This window comes from Lissotriton helveticus, chromosome 2_2 (genome assembly GCF_964261635.1).
Source record: "Lissotriton helveticus chromosome 2_2, aLisHel1.1, whole genome shotgun sequence".
Lineage (NCBI taxonomy): Eukaryota > Metazoa > Chordata > Amphibia > Caudata > Salamandridae > Lissotriton > Lissotriton helveticus.
In genome coordinates, this window is record NC_136060.1 from 132,661,306 (window position 1) to 132,681,641 (window position 20,336).

Below are 20,336 nucleotides of genomic sequence, written 5' to 3' on the forward strand. Positions count from 1 at the left end.
TGTAGATCACAGGATCAAAGTCAAGCAGGGCTGGCTCCGCCTGTCACCCATTTCAGGTGGATAAGATAGATGTTATTTCCAAGTGGGAATTATAAAAGTGTACAAAATGTTCTCACCCTAAATTATGATATATAAACCCTCGCTGCTCATTTTTAGTACTTCCTAGCTTCCCAAATAAAGGCAAATCATTAGTATCCCAAATAGTACAACCCCATCTTACCCCCATCCTAATGAAGGCATCAAATTCAACATCCTGCAGCTGAGGTGCTAGAGTGTGTGCCCTACACCCGCAACACAACAGCAAAATACTTCACCTGCCACACTCGTCCACACTCCACACCTTAGACACTACCGTTTACACACTACAGACTGAAACTACAGCCAGTTAACACTCTCACTGCAACACTACAGATCATATCCTAAAACTAACACACTATACAGTGTATGCGATACAGTATATCTGTCACAGAATACACGACACACTACAGCCGACACACTACATCCCACACACTACAACTGACACACAATATCAGATAGACACTACAGGCGACACACTGCAGCCGAGACGGGGTCTCTGACAGCCTAAAATCTGACCTACTACAGACAACAGACGACAGACCGACCCTTCAAGGGACACACCACTCCCAGCCCCCCAAGCACCGCCAGCAGGCATGGCACAGCCTGTGGACTCCACAGCGGCCGCCTTTGCACCCCCCCATGGCCCCTCACCCAACTGCTGCCCGAGGGGCTTCAGAAGCTACGAGCGGCTCCAAGACCGGGGACCTCTGCCCTGAGACCCCGCGTGCCTCAGCAGCCACCAAGGATGAAGAGCAGGGACAACCCTCACCATAACGCCATATTTCTAAAACTCCTTCAACCAACACGATTTTCTTTCAATAATCGCTTTTTCAGGGCATACGACGTCCTCAAAGTATATATGAATGGAGTCGATGTTTTCTCACAAGGGAGAGAGTCAATAATTCGGGCCAAGACACACCCAGAAGGCTTTGACATTTATGAAGTTGATACAGGACGCGTCGTGAGCCGGAAAGAAGCGATTAATTACGAAATATGTATTTGTGAGGCTGGCTCCATTCATAGAAAACAGGAATCTAAAGTCGGTAACTGGATGGCTTAAACAAACTGAATTTTAATAAACGTTGAAAAAGAAATTAAAATGAATATAAAAGACTCAACTTTTTTGAATTTTTCGAGCATACATGAACACTCTTTGAAGCGGGTAGTGTCACACATGTCGGGCCCGCATCCAGCGTGGGGCAGTTTTGCCTCAGTTTTCATTCCGCATCGATACATATTACCACTTACGTCAGGAAGCTGATGGGGGCAAAAAGGACAAGTTCCCGCTCAACTCACTTTAAACTCTTTTTCACCTAAGAGTATGACCGAAGCATTCGAGGGGTTATTCCAAGAGATCCCTCTCATTGGTCCATATGGGGCTTGTTTTTCTGAAAATACGTGCTTCGTCCATTGAAGGGCCTTTGCAAGGATTTCCATTGTTCGTACTTGTTCTGTCGACAGGCGTCGATCCAAGCCCCGTCCTTTTGCGATTGGAGGCGTGTTTTGGACTGAGGACATCACAGAGAAAGAAACGCAAAAAACACGCCCCCCCCAATCCGAAAAAGACGGGGCTTAGATCGTCATTGAGACCTCTTCTCCAATGGCTGGCCAGCATTTAGGAGGCCAGCCAATGGAGAAGAGGGGCGGGGGTAACCTCGCTACTAAGAGACATTAAGTCTCCCTGGCGAGACTGCATTCGCAGCCTACGCCGGTCTCTACCTAAAGAGCCTTGCTGTGCTCAGTAATGAATTGCCTGAAAAGATACTGACAGTACTCCTTGTGAAAATGTTTAAACTGACAAAAAAATTCAATTCCAAAGACATTTGTCCCATTCCACCTTGATTGTCCACTGTTTATTACTCGGACCTGCTCTAACCCTTGAACTGCTACTTACCCTAAAAGTTTATGCTACTGGAGTATAATTTTACCTTCTAGTGACACACAGACTAATGCACAAACAATTGCGCTTGCCGAGTTCAACAGTGGTGCACAAAAAGGTATCATGCCGGAAGGTAGATTTGTGGGCTTTAAAACAAAAGCAGGTGAACACAGACAAACTCTTATGTTTGTGGCAATTTACATTCTTCTTGTTGGTAGTTTTCGACTCTTCTACACATGCAAAGATTCTCCTGTCAAGGGGAGAATCAACTTCGTTTCGAGGGTGGGAATTTAGAGGAAACACCCCCTACATTTGATGGAGCTTGGGTAAAGGGAAAGCCGTTATTTGTCCACATTGAGAAACAGAAATAAGGTTATCCACATAAATGCGCATTTACATCAGATTGACACATGCAGAATTTTTCATTATGTTGGAAGTTCTGCATGTTTAATTTTACCCATTGAAGTACTCAAAGAAATCTATGACCGTTGAACTCCTGTGATCGTTTATGTATCCCATGACATTATGAAAGTGAGTTAATTCTTCCCCTACAGAAGTCAGGGCAAAGAACATTTCTATTAATCAACCCATTTTGTCTGGCATAATTTTATAAATATTTGTTGAGAATACAGGGGGGGCTAAATAATTATTGACAATTTAAATTATTTCTGTAGCATCCACACCGACTTATATTTCACAAGATACGTCAGTCTCAGAAGCACAGGCCAAGTCACATCAATGAAAAACATTTTCCCAGTATTTTGCTGCTGACCTTCAGATTACAGGGATGCATTTTGGTATTTTCAAAATGTTCTCCCATGTTCTAGAGCAGCGTTTTTAACGTTTCGACTTCTTCGGACCCCCACTGAATTCTTACTGCAATCTGGGGACCCCTCCCCACTAAGTCATTATTGGAAGCCAGTGTCCCCCGTCCTATGCAATTTCTTTAATTTGACAATCAACACAATTCACATAAACAAGTATACACGATGCAAATACTCAAATATTGAAATACTTTGTTTAATTCACAATCAAATCCAGAAAATGTTTTCTCATTTAAATGTAGCTTCTTTATTTGTATATACTTTCTTAATTTGAATATTAATTAATTTTGTAAAACCTTCGCAGACCCTCTGAGCAGGCCTCGCGGACCTCCATGGGTCATTGGACCACAGGCTAAGAACCACCATTCTGGAGTGTCCACTAAACTTGTTTTAAATGGGGGAAACAAATTATTGTCCCTCACAGTAATCAGTTTAGCCACAATGTTATTAATTTGGCAGTTTTATATTGTGCAGACAGGACCCAAGAGAATTGCAGCACTTTACATAGAGAAGCATCACATAAAAATAATATTAAAGAAGATAAGCACTTAGTGCTAGGGAGTAACAATATGGATATTAAGGAAAACCTAGAATTAACAGGAAATACAGAGGAAAAGTGTGGCTATAGTGATGCAGTGCATATAAATTAGTACATCTATACATTGTAGAAAGTGTATACTAAGTCCTAATGTACAGGTCCATGGTGCCAGAGTGCCTTACACAGAGAAGCAACGCTTGGCAATTGTCATAGAGCGCGTCAATGTAGATACAAAGGAAATGTGTGAGTATAAAGTCATACACAGTAAGAAAAAAGATAAACAAAATGCAGAGTTGGCATCAGCTATAAAAGAATGGACACAATTTAATGTTCGGTGTTTATGCTAGATTATATAAACACAAGAATGTAAACACAAGGGCCAGGCCACAACCTTGCTCGTCCATTGTCGCAGAGATCCTCAGTGGAGCACAGATAATAAAGCTACTCGGCCAGACTGCAAAGCAGCAGCCATGCTTGCCCAGAGAAGGGGTGGATGAGCGAACATCCAATGGCCACAGCGAGGGGCAGTGATCGATGCTTAAGTAGAAATTGAGGGAGGAGGTGGTAGTGGCAACTGAAGACTATTGATGAATGTGCACCCCCTTTATCATAGTTAAACAAAGCTACCTAGACATCGGAAACAAACGTGCCACATCTTTCAGAAGTCTCAGCAGAGAGGCCAGGGATGTTTGAACATCGTTCTGACCTCCCTTATCACCCTACAATGGGGTTGGAGACTACAGCAAGCAACGCAAGAAAGAGACTTTGGGTTTTGGTGCTCAAAGCCACCCATAACCTCTACCCCAAGATTCCAAACTTTATTCATGGTATTTCACAAGAAAAACATGTAATGTCTTCACACACCGACACATTCATCGATCCCTGTTGAGTAAGAGCGATGGCTGTTTTATTTGAAAACATATGGGAAAGAAACAAAAGTTGCCAACAGATTGTCTCATTACTCAAGGGCGCACACTGAAAGCCAGAAGCTTTTGATGGCTGGGTCTAAATACTGCTGCTGGGCTGACGGAATTGGTCCAAGGACTTTACATTGTAGGTACAACAAAATCAGAAATGCAAAGAGACCAAAACTATTCTCCAGAATGACATTTATCAACAAGCATTGGCATAGCCAATAGATCTCACCTTTGGGAACTTATAAGTGTTTAGTTATCCAGCACAATATCCTTGGTGCAACAAAATCAAGTGTTACATGGCTAAACACTTATAAAGTCCCAAAGGCAAGACCTATTGGCTATGCCAATGCTTGCTTTGATTATTTCAGTGTGTTGCCCTAAGTGGTGCGGGAATGCCCAGACGTGGGTCCCATGCCCATTGTGCCACTGGAATCAAGCTAGACTGCGCTGATGAGCTCTAATATGAGTGAAACCGGTCATGGGTTTCTGGTGTTCTGGTTCAGGAAAGACCTGGCCTGTCAGTTTGCACTGGACTGCTCCCATTGTAGCAGGGTCAAGACTGCAGCATATGGCTGGGTCCAAGCTGCGGTGGTACGGTGTGCAAAATAACGAGGAATTGAGAGGCAGCCCAAGTAATTACCAGTAGGTTAGATTAAATCAAGCATCCCATCCATCACTTTATGTATACTTCTGTGTGCTGCCCTATGTAAATGTAAATGTTTTTGAGCTTGTAAAGCGCACTGCTACCCGTCCATAGGTTTCCTGGCGCTGTATAACTCTGGGGAACGTGTCCTGGCTTTCCCTGTGGGATGGTCCCTTGCTGGGGGTCCCCAAGGTGGAGCCAGGCATCCCCAGAATTGGTGGGGCCGTTGTGGAGATTAGGCAAGCTAATGCCCAGAGTTGCCGAGTGGAACCCCTGATTAGAGTAAGCACCGAAGCGAGAATTATCGAGTCCGCTGACTAAGGTCCATGACCCTGCCGCGTCGGGAATTGAACCCTGGTCCCGGGCCGACTTCTGCCCTCGGGCCTGCCGCCTCTAACCAGTGAGCCACACTACTCCACATGAGGGACGGGTATGCCCAGACATGGGTCTCATGCACACTGTGCCACTGGAACCACGCTATACCTGGAAGATTAGCTCTGATAAGATCGATCAATACAGTTCCTGGGTTGCTTGTGTTTTGGTTCAGGGAGTACCTGGCCTGGCAGTTTGGGTTAAAATGGTCCCATTAGGCTGGTGGCTTGGTGGGCGGAGATGGCGGTCGCAGCTTTGTAGAGCTCCCGCCGGCCCGGACACAAATTGTTCATTTATCCTGGCCCCCGAGCCCGCAGTTTGTACCACGTGAGTGGCATCGGTTCCGGGGAGTATTCTGACCCCTCCGGTGCGCTGGTCCGGCGGCTCCATCTATCCCGGGGTCTGGTGGCGCCGGCGGCGGAGAGCGGCCTGGTCACTGGCAGTGGATCCGGGACCTCGATTTTCGGGACGCCGAGCGGCGGTCGGTGCCGGACTGCCGGAGATCGCTTCAACTGGGTAGGTCCCGGCCCGACTTTGCAGCTCCAGTGACCTACGAGGTGTGAGGGCGCCCTGTAAACGAGTGCTGTGCCTGGGAGCCCTTTCACGGACGCTACGGTGTGGTGGAGGCCTACACCGCCCTTGAGAGACCGGGGCCTCGAGTTTCGCGTCCTTGGGACTGGCCTGGCCTGGAGGCAGTAATCTTCACTCTGCACCCCCGGGACGCCTGTGGTGGCGCTCGGCGGGGGCCCGTGGCTCCCTGTGCCCACAGTCGTAGGCCTGCTCCTGGAGACTGGCTGTGGATTGCTGCGGGAGGTGTCCGCCCTGATCTCGAGTGGACGGTCCGGCTGGGCGGAGGACTTCGGCGCCGGGGCCACAGACGACAGTCCGGTGAGTGACAACGTTGGGACTATAAGTAGCAATGACCAGGGGCGGTGGAGGAGGCCCGCCCAAACAAGGCCCTATAGACAAATTCACGGGGCCCAGTGGAGGAGCAGGGGCGCCCAGCAGTGGCAGCGGGACAGGGCCGGACAATGCGGCGATCTTGGCGGCCATCACCCAGTCCCGGGACATGCTTGATGCCAAGATTGGGGCCGTGGGTGCAGACGTTACGCTGCTGCGCCAGGATCTCCGCAATGCGGTGGAGCGAATTACTGTGACCGAATCTCGCATCACGGTGACGGAGACCGACATTGGCGCGCTGAAGCAGAGGCTGGCGGAGGTGGAACGCACCCAGAAGACTCTCGCTACCCGGGTGGAGGATGCCGAAGGGCGCGCAAGGAGGAACAACCTACGCTTTATAGGTTTTCCAGAAAGGTGTGAGAAAGACGACATGGTGCAGTTTTTGACTCAATGGCTGGGGGACTGGCTCCCGGAGGGGACACTATCCACTTGTTTCGTGATTGAAAGGGCACACAGGGCCTTGACACAGCGGCCGCCGGAAGGTGAGCGCCCCCGGCCTGTAATTGCGAGACTCTTGAACTACCATGACCGCGATGTCATTTTGAGAGAGGCAAGGAAAAAGGGTTCGCTCTCCTATGAAAATCACACTATTATGATCTTTCCGGATTATACGAAGCTGGTACAGCAGCAGAGACAGTCCTTTGTGGCCGCTAAAGCTAAGTTGAGGGGTCTGAAACTCCAGTATTCTCTCCTGTACCCGGCCCGCCTACGGGTGGTGCACCAGTCCCGGACACATTTCTTCGATTCACCCGAGGAGGGCTTTCGGTGGACGGACGAGGCGGTAAGGATCAGGCCGCATCCCCAGCCGGGGCTGAATCCGGGAGGGTCGAGAGGATCATCGCCAGAGCGGACGAACCGCCCGAACCGGAAGGGGCGACACCGGAGGTCCAGATCACGTAAACGGTCGGCCTCCGTTAGTGCGACACAGACCAGTGGCACTATGGACTCTGAGCACTCAGATGCTGGCAGCTGAACTCTGGGGGGGTCCGGACCTTAATCCTGTCTGGTAATGTGTGACCCTGCTCTGTATCTGATCGGCTACTAGGGACCTGGTGATGCCAGACTTTCTACGCATGTAAGAATATGGGGCTATCTGTGGGAATGCTGTGGGGCTCGGGAGGCGACTTCTAAGGGCCTTAGACCCTCACGAGCTGTGGGTGTGGGAGGGGGGTGAGTGAGTGATGGCCGGGGTGTTGGGATCCATTGGTATGGTGAGCCCTAGGTCCTCGGTTCTGGACCCGGGTCTCTCCATGCCGCGACAGATACTTCAGTGTTCTATGAGGTATTGGGGTGGGGGGAGCGGGGATGGGGGAAGGGTTGGTTTGTTGTTGTTTGGGGCTGGGGGGGTGGGACCGCACGTGTATATTGATGATGGACCTTATGATTGGTGGGGAGTGCTGGGGTGGCGCGGAGGGCCTAACGGAGGTGAATATCTAGATGATGGCTGATCCAACTACGGTGCTTCCTCATAAGGCCATTTGAGTTGTAACATGGAACGTGAGGGGGATGCTCGATAAAATCAAACGTGGAGCAGTGTTGCGCTGGGGGAAGAGGGAAGCGGTGGATGTGCTGCTGCTCCAAGAAACTCATATGCTGGGCTCTAAGGTCCTTAGCCTCCAGAGATTTGGCTTCCAGCAGGTTTATCATGCCGGCTTTGCGAGGGGGTCGAGGGGGGTGGCTGTCTTGGTTCATCGCAGGGTGGCGTACGTTCATGAGAGGCAGTGGATTGACCCCCAGGGCCGCTTTGTTTTCATCAAGGGACAGATGGGTACCGAACCGGTGATTTTTGGTAGTGTATATGCCCCTCCCCCTATGCAGTGGGCCTTGTCGGAGAGAATTTAGCTGCTGAATGTAGAGGCCAAGGTCTTGGCTAAGGCCTTGGCAAACCGCCTGCTGCCCCATATTACCGCCTTGGTCCACCCTGATCAGGCCGGGTTCATGCCTCGTAGGGCAACCCGCCACAATATCCGACGGGCGCAGGCGGCGATAGATGCCATGGGGGCTCGGGATGACCAGGCAGCGCTTCTATTGGCGGATGTTGACAGGGCCTTTGACTCAGTGAGTTGGGCCTACCTGTTTACGCTCTTGCCCCGCCTAAACCTCGGCCCGGTGTTCCTGTCGTATTTGAAACTACTATACACCAACGTCACGGCCTCAGTCCGGGTGGCCGGAGCCACGTCTGGGCGCTTTCAGATTGGACGAGGTACCCGACAGGGCTGCCCGCTGTCCCCGTACCTGTTTGCCCTGGCGATGGAGCCTTTGGCATCCCGGGTGCGAGCAGATGCCCAGATACGCGGGTTTGAGTGGGGTGGGGACCTGGTGGATAGAATTGCATTATATGCAGACGATATTCTCTTTTTCATTACCGACCTGCAGCGCTCGGGTCCCCGGGTACTGGAGGTCATGCGCATCTTTGGCGAGATCTCCGGCCTTCGGCTCAACCTTCGCAAGTCCACTCTATGGGTGCTGGGTAGCGGAGTCGTGGTAGACCCCTGGGCTGCAGGACTACGAGTTGCGACGGATGGGCTGAAATACCTTGGCGTCTATCCCTCGGAATCACGCACCATAGCGTGGGATCGTGGCGTCCTACCGGTTTGGGAACGGGTCCAGGCCGATGTCAAGACTTGGTCCAGAATGCCCCTCACTATCTTTGGGAGGTCGGCCATCTTCAAAATGGTGGCGCTTCCTCGACTGCTATACCAGCTACAAAACTTCCCCTACCCTATCGGTCTGCAATGGTTTCGCCAAGTCAACTCGACGCTGGGTCGCTTTTTGTGGGCCGGTGGGGCGGCCAGGGTGGCGTTGAAAACGTGCTTCCTGTCCACCTATTGCGGGGGCCTGGCCACCTCTGATCTCCTCTCGTACTACCAGGCTTCCCAACTACTTGTTCTTAATGAGTGGTGGTATAGTGACAGGGGGGATCCGGCGTATGCATTGGAGCGGTTGCTCATGGGCGATCACACGCTGCACACCATTTTATACTCAGCTCGTCTGCGTCGTGCACTGCCGTCGGTTGCCAGAGTGGTCTTTGCGGTGTGGAGACAGACCCTCCGTCGCGTGGGCTGGTGGGGCAAACTGACGGCGGAGACGCCGCTCTGGCATAATGGCCAGCTCCCGGAGCTCGCGGCCCTGGCAGGCTTTGAGGGCTGGGAGGCGATAGGTATCTCGCTACTGGGCCAGGTCATGTCCGGCACTACCCTCAAATCATTTGAGGAACTGCGTACGGAGTTCCAAATGCCTCAGTCTCAGTTTTTCCGTTATTTGCAACTGCGCCATGCCCTCACCCCGAGTATTGCTAACCTGGACTCCCTGCCTGAGTTCAGTCCTGTCGAGGCGAAGGTCTTCATGGGAGACCTGGGAGATAGGAAGGTATCCCGGATATACCAGACACTAGTTATCCATTGCTCCTCTACCCTACACTCTCTTCGGGCTGCTTGGGAGGTGGACGTGGGGCCCCTAGATGAAGACGATTGGAGAGAAGCACTAGAATCCCCTCGCGGGGCCGCCATTGCTATACGGCTCCGGCTCATCCAATTTAAGTACTTGCACCGGGCCTACTACACCCGCGAACGACTGTGGAGAGCTGGGCTGATTGCGTCCCCAGAATGTCTGCGTTGCGGGATGGTGCCTGGATCCCTGTTGCATACAGTGTGGTTGTGTGGCAGATTGTCTGGCTTTTGGAGAGGCGTATGGGGCTGTCTATCTGAAGTCCTGGGCTGGGACCTTCCCGCACCCATCGGTTGGGGTTGCTGCATATTATGGAGGGTATTGGCGGGAACGTCTACAAGCGACATTTGCTGCTTTTGGGGCTTGTTGTGGCCAAGCGAGACCTAGCACAGGCGTGGAAGAGTGTGAGGGCCCCTCCCCTGTCGGCGTGGAAGGCGGGCCTGGATTATTTCATGGGCCTTGAGAGGCCGATCTTTGAGGCGAGGGGCTGCCCTCGCAAACACTACAAAATTTGGAAGCGGTGGGCCGAATACCGGGGCCTGTCTCTGGATCCCCCAGTGGAGCGAGAAGAAGACGTCTGATTGAATGGATGTACTAGGCCTGACTCTGTGACACTCATGTAGCACTACACCTATGCCCTTAATCCGCTGCTGTATGTACACGTGCATGGGGGGGTGGGGTGGGGTGGGGGGGAGTTGTGGGGAGTTGGGGGGGGACGGGGGTTGTGGGGTCGGGTGGGTTCGGGGGTTTATTAATGACGAGCTTATTTTCAATGCATACTTGAATATTTGCTACTTAACTGATATACTGTACCTGTAATGTTGGTGGTGACCTCCGATTGGTGGGGTGCCACTCTCTTATTGCCTACTTGCTCAATAAAATTGGTTTTGAAAAAAATGTCCCATTAGAACTGTGTCAAGGCTGTTTTAAGTATGGCTGGTTCCAAACTGAGGTGGCATGGTGTGCAAAATAATTATGGATTGGGATGTGGCCTGAGAAATTAGCAGTAGCTGAGATTAATTCAAACATTCCATCCATCACTTTATGTTTACTGCAGTTAGCAAGGAACCCAAATCTCGACATACCTTTGATCACCTAGGGTGTTACATCAAACACACAAAAGGTAATGGAAGGAATCCTTACAATAAGCCTATCCACTGGCAATTGGTTGGGGGCATTCCAAGTAATCGTTCTTTTGCTTATCAGACAAGGACCTGGCTTGCAGTTTCGGCTGAACTGTTCATATTAGAGCAGGACCAAGACTGATATGCATATGACTGGGTGTAATATGAGCTAGCATAGTTAGCAAAAGTATGAGGCGCTGGAATGCTACCCTAAACTATTGTCTGTAGTTAAACATATTGCAAGCATTCCTCCCATCACCTTTTGTGTGTTTGAGGTGGATTAACAGAGATTGGCTTCCATAGCTATAGAAGTTTTGGCATGTTGTTCATGTATATATTCTACCTGAAAGTGAGACAGGCTGAATATTTAATTTCATAGGCATTATTTTTATTTGCATGATAACGCAGGAACAATTATTCGTATAAAGTAGTCTTTGATCCAATATTTTATTTTGTGACTGTGGAAGACAAATGTAGCCTTTGGGAAGGATGCTATGTGATGTCCTACACAGAAAGACACAATGTGTACCTTTTGGAGTTTAACTTGAAATCCAGATAGCATGTGATAGTCCCTTAATACTTCAAGGACTATGAGACTGACAAAACGTCATCTGCATGAATCAATCTTTTATTCTCACAATTACCAAGTGAAATTCATAGAATCCACCCATGGGTTTTGACATGTATCCCTATCTACAACGAATTGTAGACAGTGATTTGTGCCAAAATCATCCTGCGCCTCCTTGAGGCAAGTGTAATGAGGAGTAATGTATTAATTTCTCCTCTTTTTTCCACTTTGTACAGCACATATACAAAGTGGGAAATGCATTAAAGCATAGTTTTTGTAGTTGAAGGGACTCTGTCCAGCATAAAACCTATGATTTCCACAATGCAGGGTGCAAGAGTGTCTGCGCTGTTCACGGCAGCTAAAAGTACGCTAGTGCAGGAGAACAGAACAGTGCCACATCTTAGTAGATATGGCACTGTTCTGCTCTTTCCCTTTCATCCAGTGCAGCAACTTTACTTGCTGCACTGCTTTGCTTTAGTTCTCTGTAAATATGGACCTGTGTCTATAACTTTTAATTCAGAGTTTTGAATGCTGGAACTATGCATGCACCATACATTGCACCGCCCCTTCAAAGCATCTGTGGTAGCTCAGTTAGCCACCTGCGACTATCTCAGACAGCTGCATGCCAGAAGAACAAAATATCAGGCTGCCTTACCTTGGCAGAGAGAGTCTGACTAGAAGTTAGGTCCCATGCAAGATGTATCACTGGGTGCTGCATGATATAATCTATCTTGCAGTGGTGGCATTACTTCCAAAAGTCAATACAGGTGCAAGTTACTGCATGCTTCAAGATAAATGTTCAAGGTGCACTTGAAGTCTAGATTCAGTAATGCTTCTACAGAGGAGCCATGAGAATGAGGAAAAATGTAAAAAACAGCCTCTCAGAAAACAACCTTCTCATTCAGTAGGAACTCCAGCAGCACCTTCAAAACAAAAATGGGATGTGTCCTAAAACCCTCCCTGTCCCGATGGAAAGCCATGGAAAGTTCTAAAGCACAAGAGGCTTGAAGATCACTTAAATGCCTAGCTGTTGCTTTGGCAGCCCAAAAAACAGTCTTCAACACATGAGCAGCATGTGGCCATGAGTTCAAAATGTTTATGTATCATTGTTGGAAACCTAAAAATAACGTTTTGAGTCTAAAATATATGGCAGGTTATTGTTAGCAGATTATGCTTTGTGACCCATCAGTATTTTCCAATATCTCATATAACAAAAATTGCTAGAACCTTTTTTGATGCCTATGACGCTAGATCAGTGGTACCAGATTTGGTGGCACAGCCTGAGGCAAAAAAAGAATTTAAAAAACTGAAAGTCATTTACATGACTGATTGTTTGCGGGAGTTTTGGGAAGTAAGCAGCTTAGAACAGCTTTCCTTTAAGAATAAGAATTGTCTGAACACATTTGATAGGATGTAATGGTCTTTTTTTGCAGAGGTATGCAGGATATTTAACAAGGTACCGAAGTTCTGCAATTGACAAAGGAACAAGGAGAATATTGTCTTTTTAGTTTTTGTGTAGAAAACATTTTTTTAAGATAGAAAATATGGTATTCATTAAATATTTGGTTCTCATTTAATTGTGTATTGGACACGACAAACGGTCTATACAATCCCACCTCCACCATATTTAGATCAAAGAAGGCCATTACATGCGTAACCGGAGAGAATAGATTCATTATGCCGATCAGATGTCTTTTAATGCCCTTATTAACCATTAAAGAAGGACTCTGTTATGGTAAGTTTTGCTGGTGTCCAAATGAACTCTGCCTCAGGAAGGAAAGTAATAAAATCATCTACTGAGCAGGTGAGTGACTTCTGTTCTTTGCTAGTGTCAGTTGGGGGACATGAGGGCATCTAAGTTCCCTATGGAGAGACACGGGTGTCTGGAGGGCAGCTAATGAGGAACCATGCATTCAAGCTGAGCAGTGGTAGAGAGGGCTGCATTACTCTTTCTCCCTTTATGGGCAGGAGTTTTTTACTTTCTGACGGTGACATTGGTCCTTTCGAAGCAGATGGACTAGGTCCATTAAAGAGCCTTGGTCATCTAAGTGTCTGTGGCTAAGTCACAGCCACAAAGATGTCTGAGAATTTTAGGCTCTTAAATCTTCTGAATAACACTGGAATCAGGGCCCGGAAGAGAGGTATACAAGGACACCCCTTCCACTCTGTGTCACTCCCCTAGAGTGCCATTCCTGGTACCATTACAATAGATTGTATCTGGTCTTTAGCTGGCTGGTAAAGGGTATCAGTAGCTGAATAACCATCGGCCTTGACAATGGTGCTGAGGACTTCCTTGTGTGGTTAGTGGAAGTGTCTTCTCTGACTTTGTGCTCTAGTATTGTAATCCTGCAATCAGATGGACTAGTAGGAGTATGTTGGGTTCCTACTATACTTAGTGCAAGGCAAAGATAGTGTGAGCAGGCCAAATCCGAATCAACTGAAGACTTCCTATCAACACCCTACGAGAACCTAGATACAAAGCATTACAATAGTCTAGCATTGAGAGAACCATCACTCGGTCAACCTTTTTATGACATTTAAGAGGTAGAATTGGACAGATTTGCTTTAATATTTTTAAGAAGAGAAAACAAGAAAATGTAACCTTATTGACCTATTGTCTGAGAGTCAGAGAATTGTCAAGACAGACACCTAGTGTAGGAACAGGGATAGATGAAGGGCCAAGATCTGAAGGCCACCAGCTGTCTGACCAGTCACTATAAGGGATACCCAGGATGAGAAAATCTGTCATGTCTGTACTAAGATTTGATGCACAGTCTCACATCTATAAGGCCCGTGAGAAGAGACGGTTTTTACATTTCTCCTTAGTATCGCCCGAAGGGTCAACTCAATTATTGCCACAATACTGTGAGGCACAATGCCAGCATCTACATATTTCCAAAGATGTAACACACAAGATTCACTTCAAGTGTTCATTTTTTCCCTTTAAATCTTAAGTTCCTAACAAAAGGTGATCCCATTTCTCACGTTGCTTCTGCTGTCCTTCATCTCTCCTAAACTTCTGGCTCCAGATTATTGTTCCATATGTCGGACGTTCTGGAACTCGTCAGTGCAATGGATATGTGTCTGCAGATGCCCAATAGCTGGCACCTACTTGAGGACAGAACCTCCCTTTGTACTAAGGCTTCTGCCAAGATGGCATGAGATCTCATATTTTTCTTGTGAAATCATGCAAGACCTCCGAATCACAAGTCCTTTTAGAACAAATAAAGACCAAGGCTTACTCAACCCTGACCCCACACAACAGAAATGAGGAAGGCCACACTGGGACCTTCTTAATCCCTTCTCCAGGCTCACTGCCCCCACACATGACTAAGGGCCGGATTACGAGCTTGGCTGTCTTCAAGCGGGCTGCCATGCCAGTGCCCCACCTGAAGACCACCAACTCGTCCACACACCACCCCCCAAATTTAAAGTGTTTTCATGGTTTGGAAGGCAGTGCTTTGGCGGTGCCTTCTAAGGCTCATAAGTGAGCCTTAGAAAGGCTGCGCCATGGGACAGCCCAAGCGTGTTCTTGCACGACATGGACTGTAAAGTCCATTCCGTGCAGTGTAGTCAATGCTGCGCAGGAACACGGGGTGCATACATACAGGGGCACACACCATTTGCCCCCCTGCATGTACCCCCAGGCCCAGAGGCAACAGGGGGCTCTAAGGGCCCCCTTAGGTTTCTTACTCTACCCTTTTCATGGCAAGTTCACTGCCATGAAAAGGGTCGCAGTGAGGAAACTTGTAATATGTTTGGCAGTGCCGACGCGGCACCCACCGCCAACATATTACGGCCTCACACTGCTGCAACACTGAAGAGGGATCATGGATCCCTGGCGGTTGCAGTGGTCCTTTTGCCGGTCTGACCGCCAAACACATAATAGGACAGTCGGACCGCTGGTGCCTGCACCACCACTACAGGTACTGCCGAACTCATAATTACGTGCTAAGACAGTACCCCTCCCAGAGACCCGTGAGGGAGCAGTCTTAGAAACATTGCATGGAGCAATGTAGGGGATGAAAGTGGTAAAGATGTCTGACTCAGACAAGGCTGCGATGACTCCAGGGATTGACCATAATATCTGCCCACGTGTGTTGCTGGTATGATGGAAGGGAGGCTGAAAGTAGTATGGGTGGAGCTGCTCTGCTCCTCTCACCCTCCCATTTGGATCTTTTACTATCCCAAGAAAAAAATCCAAACATTGCTTGGCTCCTTCTATGTGTCCCTGTAAGGAGCCTGTTGCTGGTTGGATTTGTTATTAGCCTAAAAAGTTCAGAGAGCACCCAGGCTCCTTGGTGTGGCAGATACACACATCTGTACCCAGGTGAGGAGTCAGACGCTGTTTTTAATTTTTCCTAGTCTAAGAAAAAATCCAAACAGCATCTGCCTCCTTGCTGTGGCACAGAAACGCATGGATAGATGAGAGTAACTCTTCCAGGAGTTGCTCTTATAATATCTTGCCCAACATTGCCTCCTTGATCTTTGTGAAGGGGGCAAGCCAGTAATCAGCCAGATCCTTGCCTCTGAAATAAAGCTATCTAGGATTCTCTACTTTTAAATCCAAGGCTCTGGAAGGTCTGCCAAAAAGTCTACTTGTTATGTCAAGCATTCCAGTATAATATTTTTAATATCAGCTTATAAAGTGGTGCCATCTGGGTTAACCAACATATATGCAGCCTGAATCTATATAGTAGAGGATCCACCTACTATCCTCATAACTCAAAAGGCCAAGCAGCATTAGTGACCCCTTATTCAAAGCTGGTAATGAAATAAGTGAGACTGTCTCCTGAGGAGGGGAGGGGGTGTTATTGTTGGAATATAGTTGAAGGTACATTCAGGTGCAGCTGTGCTGTTGTAATGACATATGTCAATTGACCTTTTTGCAGCTTGGCTTTTCTCCTGTGCTTCTATCTGTCGCTCTTCCTGGACTTGCAAGGCCTGTTGTAGGCTTTGGCTGTCTTCCTATGTCTGGTGTTGTATATCAAGATGCCTTGGGCTAATTGGTGTTGGCCATTCACCAGCTTTTGAAAGAGGGCTTCCATAGTTCTGGTGGTCTTACTGATCCCATTTCTGACACCACTGTAATGTTTCTCTTAATAAGGATCAAGACTAATTTATGAGGGAAAAGCATTCATTCCTTTAGTTTTAACAACAATGATTAAACATTGTCTGTTACTCCCAGGACTCCCAGTTACTCCCATTGTCTGCTTCCCTATGTTGGTGTAGGCCAGGGCTGTTATGTTTACATGCTGAAATAATTCTCAATAGTGTTTGCTAAGAATATTCAATGATTCTCTCCAGAAAGGATAGTGGAAAAATGCAATGTTATCTAGCCTCTCCGGGTTGTTTTGTCTCCTTTAGTCCTGCAATTCCTCAGAACTGAAGTAGTTCCTGGGTCCAAGAACCTAAAAGGCAGAATGGGTGAGGTCGGGGCAGGAGTCCTGATATCCAGCTTGGGTCCCGTGCTCTCCATGCCACTGGAGTCAAGCTATCCTGGCTGATGAAGGGTGAAACCCCGAAACCGGTCCTAGGATGCTTGTTTCCAGTCCAGGGAGGACCTGGCCTGGCAGATCGGGCTGGACTGTTCCCATTGGGGCAGGTAGAGACTGATTTGCATATGGCTGGTTCCAAACTGGAATGTTACGAGGAGCAAAAAAGCGATGGATGTAGTAGCAGATCTCTGTACTGGGATGAATGTATGACTTTGTTCTGCATTCTGTCCATCAATTGTTCTTTTTGCATTTGTCACCCCTAGTGGGACAGGTATGCCCAGACGTGGATCCCTTGCTCTCCAAGCCACTAGAGTCAAGCTGTCCTGGCTGATGAGGGGTGAAACCCTGAAACCGGTTGTAGGATGCTTGTTATAAGTCCAGGGAGGATCTGGCGTGGCAGTTCGGATTGGACTGTTCCCAATGGGCGCAGGGTCAAGACTGATTTGCATATGGCTGGTTTCAAACTGGAATGGCATGGGAAGCAAAAAAACAATAGATTTAGGCCTAGATCTCTGTACTGGGGCGAATGTATAAAATTGTTCTGCATTCTGTCCATCAATTGTTCTTTTTGCATTTGTCACCCCGAGCGAGATGGGTATGCCCAGACGTAGGGCCCATGCTCTCCATGCCACTGGAGTCAAGCTATCCTGGCTGATGAGGGGTGAAACCCCGAAACCGGTCCTAAGATGCTTGTTTCCAGTCCAGGGAGGAACTGACCTGGCAATTCGGGCTGAACTGTTCCCATTGGGCACAGGGAGAGACTGATTTGCATATGGCTGGGTCCAAACTGGAATGGTGTGGGGAGCAAATAAGTGATGGATTAAAGTCCAGATCTCTGTACTTGGGAGAATGTATGACATTGTTCTGCATTCTGTCCATCAATTGTTCTTTTTACACTGAGGTTTGGCCCTTCATCTGCACATCCATATGAATAAGTAAATGTAGATCTGAAGTTCAGTGTTGAAAATGGTGGACCAACCAACTATCCCTGCAATATAATGAATATCAATAAATTAGAGGAAAAAATAAAGGTCAGGCCGATCTTGCCTCAGACACCTGCGGAGGTGAAGTCTTTGCTCTCAACTTCAGAACCACTCTACTGGCCATCAGAGGTGCCATTCATCTTACACAATGAAGCTTGTATGCTAATAGCATTCCTATAAGCAGCTGAATTGAACCAGCAGGTCAACTTGCTTAGTATCAATAGAGCATAATGTAATTTATATAGATTTATTTTTATAAATTGTCGTGCTAATATGCCTATATTGGCCCATTTATTTCTACCCTCAATTTCTAGCTCTCACACCTATATATCTCCCTGAGTGCAACCAGTCCCATTCGCTGTCCGTTCCCCTAGTTTCCTCTTTTAGCTGCCTAGTGTGAAATCCATTGTACCCCTCTGATGTTCCCTTTCCTCAGGGTACACTGTTATCTCACAGTCTACAAGTTTCAAGTTCAAGTTTAGTTTATTAAGTTTAATATTATGCAGATTTGGCAAAACAAACTTTGTAAAAATTACGAATATACATTTTTCTATCTATAAATACATTTTAAAAGAGAGAAGCAAAAAAGATTAGTCAATATTACATTTACTATGTGCCTTTAGCCCAACAAACTTACTACTAAATATAGCTGAAAGCAGACCGCATAATAAAGTGCATCCAAAGGTTTAGCCACAATTTAAAAAAAAAATGCATTCGTATTAAACCCCATCACAAATCAATTAGTTGACGGACAGAATACAAGGAAAACTTTTTAAAATGAGCTTTAAAAACAATTTTCAAAGTGAATATATACGACAAATTAAAATCTCACAAACAGAAATCTTATCCAATGGTTTTAAGGAGCGGATCGAGAGCGATGTTGGACTATAGCAACAAATTAATTATAGCAAAATATTCAATACTGTACAGAAGGTAAAGTGCATTTGTCATTTATCGATATAAAGTATTTTTTATAGGTACCAACAAGTGACACAGAATCATTAAGCATCACAGGATTTGTCTTACACAAGCCGCTGAATAATCATATCATAACATTATATAAAGTATATAAAAAGTCATTCTATATGAAGTCCAAAGAATAAAGTGCAATGATGAGCTAGTCACCTGGTATAGCAGCTTCAAACTTTAAAGTGAGTCAGTAACCCAGCAGCGATCTTAAATTAACACCATATTACCGTCAGTGCATACAACTTCCCTCTGCTTCAATAGCCGTGACCTAGAGGTCATTTTCTCAACAAAATTGGCCTGATATGGATCATAGAGTTATATTTTCACGTGTCATAATAGTACAGAACAGTGAAGCAATGGTCCTAATGACCTGAACTCTGAAAATAGGAAATAACAGACTCATTATTTCTTGCAAAAAGGCAGCGCAGAAGACTCATAGATGACTCAATGACCACAGACCACTTGAACAAAATATTTTTAAAAAATGAGCACTTTTCTGAAGCTAAAATTGCTACAACTGTCCCCACCTTAGCTTCAACATCCATCGTCCAGTCCTCCTTGCCTTTATATCTTGTAGATGTTGCTGCATTTTGCCTATTCCCACAGAATCCACTATATGTGCAAGATGGGGACATCGACTGCACCGCAGTCCATGTAATCGCAAGAAAAGCTGAGTCCTTGACTAGGCGTTAGATTATTTTCTTCCTACCAGGTCTTTGCCACATATCTTCTTCACCCAAACACCCCTTTGAGTCCACATAACATGATTTTTCTCAAATTCATGATCCATGGCATTGGATTCACAGACTGAAGGTAGGGTTTCAGTATGTACCTAATCGTACCACTTACTGCTTCTACGAATCCCTTCCGGTAATTCAGATGTCTCTGAAAGTATTTGAATGTAATATTTATAAGCCGCAACCCTAGTCGTATCACTGATTTGAGTGACACCCTTGATAGACCTAACCCTGACTTCCAAATGTTTATTTCAATGGATTCTGAATGTTTGGTGTATTCATCTACTAAGACTCCAGACCTATAAAGCAGCAGGTTTGTAATTATCAAGTGATATGTCTTGTTCAGCACCGCCGCTGAGTTGTGGCCAAATTCCTTATCCAGTGTCGCAGCGCGCCTGCCACTGCTTTACTGTTCTGTTCCTGAGCTGTGAGATATATATATATATTTTTTTTTAATTTCAAAAACCTTTATTAAAGACCAACAGTAGTCATACATTTCCGCTTACTGCCTACAATCGTATGTCAGCCAGCATAGCGACAGTACAAATATATAAGACAGATGTGTTACGGGGGTAGGGGAGTAGACAGCATGACGCCTACAACCCCGTCGGGCCGGCCGCGTTAGTAAGAGTGTTTGGCTATGAGGCAGAATTATAATTATCCTGAGCTGTGAGATATGTTTTGAAATTGAGATTCCGGCTAAAAGTCATACCCAAATTTTTATATTCTGTTCCACCCGTTTAGCCATAATCTATGCTTATACATTTTAGGCTGTTTCCAGAAGAAACACATAGCTTTT